The 4716-nt window shown below is 41.7% G+C and overlaps 1 protein-coding gene across 3 annotated transcripts in view; it reads right to left on the reverse strand.

The window, feature by feature from the left end:
- Wdr37 (WD repeat domain 37) overlaps positions 1–4716 on the reverse strand; it is a 65659-nt gene that overhangs the window by 57819 nt on the left and 3124 nt on the right. The gene's annotated exons all lie outside the window — the stretch shown is intronic.

Genomic DNA, 4716 nt, shown 5'->3' on the forward strand with positions numbered 1-4716 from the left:
CTCTCTCTCTCTCTCTCTCTCTCTCTCTCTCTCTCTCTCTCTCTCTCTCGTTTGAGATTTTCCTGGTTCTTCATTCACCAACTGATGTTTAATTGAAACTCTGACCTTTTGGACATAATGCTATCTATCAGTCTTGGGAACTGTTACAGCAGGCCTTTCTTAGAACTGCTTGGACAAACAGGAGTATTGCTTACTGCTGCCAGAATAATACAGAAGGCAGAAACTGAATTAAGGCTCCCTCCCTGCTCATGTGCCATCCACCACATGAGGAAGACGCCTAGTTACTTCTGAGTGGTAGCGCAATAGCTCACCCTCCTCTTTGGCTTTCACTCAGATTGCCATGGCTGAGGATGATCTTTACTGGTCCCCACAATTTCCTTGCCACTACAGAGTGTTTTGCCTGTGTGTATGCCTGTGTGCAACATGTATGCCTAGTGCCCACAGAGGCCAAAAGAGGGCATTTGATTCCCTGGAGCTGGAGTTATAGATGGTTGTGAGCCACCATGTAGCTGCTAGAAATCAAACCTCTGGAAGAGCAACATGTGCTCTGAACTGCTGAGTCATCACTTTTTGCCATGGCCAGAAATTGAGTTGATTTCTTTCTTTCTTCTGTTTTGTATTGTTCTTTGCCTGAGCCCTTTGCTGTCCCTAGGTTGCAGACTTCTACAACATCAAAGTAGGAACACATAACGGAAAAGGAAATTAAATTGTACTTCATGTTTCAAATCCCAGGGACTTAGCCAATCAGTCTATTTACCTTTCTTTCTCCATCTTTCAATCTTCCATTCATTTTATATATATAATGTCCAGTGCTCCTAACTGTACTTCATTTTTCCTCTATGGGAGATTTTTTTTTTGTTAGTTTTTCCCAACTCCTTTTTTCCCAAAAGCAGTGTTTTTATTTCCAGAGTTCTAACCTCATCAGTGGTAGGAAAGACCTTTTATCATTCCAGGGGCCTCTAAGCTGGTATGTTATTAGTAAACACACAGGCATGCAACATGCTGGGTTTGGTAAACTAATGACAATATTTAGTCTCTCTCTAGAAGAGCAAGAGGTGTCAACCAACCTTTGCTTCCATAAGAATCCTGGATTTAGGATTTTCACCTACAATTTCTCCTTCTGAAGGTTTGAAAACAACTGACAGAACAGTAGGCAGGAAAGAAAATGCAGTTTCCACCATGGAGTCAGACATCCAATTAAAGTTCTTATTTATTCTTCAGGAAAACTGGCTGACTCTTGTTTTTGTAACTGCTACTGCAGTAGCTTTGGATCCACAGTCAGAATGTGCAAGATCCCACTCATTATCTGAGAGCCTACTCTTCATCTATTCCAATTAAAGGAGACATCAAAGTCCTCTCATCTTAGCATTCTGTGTGCAGCTCTTCTGTACAGTATGAAGAGTGTATTTCAATTACTGCCTCATATTTTCTGTAATTAGGATATGTTGCCAGCTGTCACCTCAAGCGTCACAGGCATCCAGTTGTTTTGAACAAATGAGTCACAGTTGGAACCCAGTAACTTGTCAGGTGCTTTTTATCCATATGACATTTACTAGCATCTTCTCTTCTAACAGCCACTGATGTTAAGGTTAACCTGAAAAGCAGACTATACCTAGGAAAGCTAGCCCCCAGGTTAAACACAATGGTAATGTGGAAGCAAAACCAGCACTGGACCTCCAGACATGTCTGGTAGGTCCACAACTTCAAAGTCTGCCTCTGTACCTGTAGCTCCTACACTAGGAATACCAGCTCCTCCCGGTAGCTGTAATCTGTCGTCAGTCTTTCTCTGTGACAACATCCTCATCTTTACTTCTGCCTCTATATTTACAACCTCCAACCTCTACCTTTCCCCCAGCAATCTGTACTGGACCTATGCTTGCTGACTTAACTGAACTAAATACAGAGGACATTAATGAGACACACATTTGATTGTATCTGTGAGAGAAAATTAGAGAGTGGAGAAGAAGACACACATCTTAGCTCTGTTCACTGCCACCTCTTAGGCTGGGGTCCGGGACTCAATGAGAGGGAAGGAATAAGCTAGCAGAGCACCAATTCTGTGCTTCCTCACTGGCGCCATGGACTGGAACACTCCCAACAACAGGTCTCTATGGGCTGCATTCCTCTCAACTGTGAACTAAAACAAACCTCCCCTGCTTAAGTTGTTTTGTGTCAGAAAGTTGGCCCAGTTCCTATTATCATTTCCTTCCATTCACACTACATCAAAAAATGGAAGTATATGAAGGCTTCTGTGCTGGTTTAAATATGCTTGGTTGAGGGAGTGGCACTATTAGGAAGTGTGGCCTGTTGGAGTGGATGTGTCCTTGTTAGAAGTGTGTCACTGTGCAGGTGGGCTTTGAAGCCCTCCTCCTAGATGCTTAGAGACAGTCTTCTCCTGTTTGACTTCGGAACAAGATGTAAAACTCTTAGCTCATTCTTTAGTGCCATGGACACTGCCATGCTTCCCACCTTGATGAAAATGGACTGAATCTCTGAACCTGTAAGACAGCCCCAATTAAATGTGGTCCTTTATAAGAGTTGCCTTGGTCATGGTGCCTCTTCACAGCAATGGAAACCCTCACTAAGACAGCTGCCAAACCATGTACTAACATGAATTAACCATGTATTAACAAAAAGTAATTAGAGAGAAAGTGGCAGGAGGTTCAAAACTCAGATCCAGCCTTTGTTGAAAAGGGAGTTCAAGGCCATCCTAGGTTACCTGAAACCCTGTCTCAAAAAAAAATAAAGAGATGACTCAGAGGCTAAGAACCTATGCTGCTCTAGCAGAGGAACCAAGTTCACTGCAGGATCAGTCAGGCAATTCTTGAGCAATCTTGACCTTCCTACTGTTACAACCCTTTAATACAGTTCTTCATGCCGTCATGACCCCAACCATAAAATTACTTTCACTGCTACCTCATAACTGTAAGTTTGCTACTGTTATGAATCATAATGTAAATATCTTTGTTTTCCAATAGTCTTAGGCAACCCCTGTGAAGGTCACAACCCACAAATTGAGAACCTCTGCTCTAAAGAATCTAATTTCCTCTCTGGCTTCTGTGGCCACTGCACTCACATGGCACTCATGCGGATACAATTAATTAAATATTTGAATTACTAAAAAAATTCAGAGGTTTGGGGTTTGTGATCCTAGCAAGAAGGTACATAAGATAGTAGTCACTTGTAAAAGAAATACTCAAGTGGTATACACAGAGCACAAGTTTAGCCAAGTGAAAACAGAAAGAATGGAAAGCAAAGGGGAAAAAGTCAACTGTGGGTAGATCTGAGGTTGGAAAACTACCACTGACTGTTGCTTATGAGACTGAAATTGATCCACAAATACAGAGGCACTGATCCTCACACAAAACCACTGTGAGGGAGGATTTTCAAGTTCAATTTGTAGTCTGATGGTATTTTACAAACTAGACATTATTAAAAAGGTAACTGAAGCTGGGTGTGGTGACACATGCCTTTAATCCCAGCACTCGGGAGGCAGAGGCAGGCGGATTTCTGAGTCCGAGACCAGCCTGGTCTACAAAGTGAGTTCCAGGACAGCCAGGGCTACACAGAGAAAAACCCTGTCTCAAAAAACCAAAAAAAAAAAAAAAAAAAAAGGGTAGCTGAAAAGAGAAAGAAAACTCTTTCACTCTGAAAATAAAATAGGTCTACCTGGGCATGATGGTGCCTGCCTTTAATAAAATAAAATAAAATAAAATAAAATAAAATAAAATAAAATAGGTCTACCTGGGCATGATGGTGCCTGCCTTTAATAAAATAAAATAAAATAGGTCTACCTGGGCATGATGGTGCATGCCTTTAATCCGAGCACTGGGGTTGGGATGGGGGGTGTAGAAGCAGGTGGATCTCTGAGTTCAAAGCCAGTCTAATCTGGTCTAAATAGAGAATCCCAGGACAGGACAGCCAAGGCTACACAGAGAGGAACTGTCTCATAAGAAAAGAGAAAATACGTCTGGGGTGGGATGTAGCTCAGTGGGAAGGAGGCTGATTGCTAAGCATAGCTGAGACCTTGGGTTTCATCACCAGCATTACACCAAACCAATTATTTTATAGTTACTTCTACTATGCACTAATTCACCTATATATGTTTTTAAAAAGAAAGAAATCTAAAGCTCCAAAAGGTAATTACTTTCTTTCAAATCACTCACATCAATTCTCCAATTCAATAAGACAGATCAGTACATTAAATGTAACGCTACAATACAGTTTCTCCTGCACCCTTAACTGACTGGCCTGCCAAACTCATCTGTCCTTATTCCATGCTGTCACGGGCATATCCTCTTCTCTGCTGTTTGTAAACAAGGCAGAACAATACACGTCCAGCTTTAGTGCAACATATTTAACAAATGAATAAGATCTCTACACACACTGTTAATATACCAAACTCACTACCTTGGCAAATGGTATAACATTAAACCGCACCAATGAACACTCAGCTCTCTCTCTCTTTTCAAGGCTCTTTTTAGTATGTATATTCAACAGTAAGGTGTTACTACATACAGTATCAGATTTTTATTAAGTACATACAACCAAACAGGGAGCCTGCTTAAGTAGTTTTTTTTTTAATTGGGTAATTTCCTCAATTACATTTCCAATGCTATCCAAAAAGTCCCCAATACACTCCCCCCCCCAGTCCCCCACCCACCCACCCCCACCCCTTGGCCCTGGCATTCCCCTGTACTGGGGCATATAAAGTTG

Source organism: Mus caroli, chromosome 13, assembly GCF_900094665.2.
Source record: "Mus caroli chromosome 13, CAROLI_EIJ_v1.1, whole genome shotgun sequence".
Taxonomy (NCBI): Eukaryota; Metazoa; Chordata; class Mammalia; order Rodentia; family Muridae; genus Mus; species Mus caroli.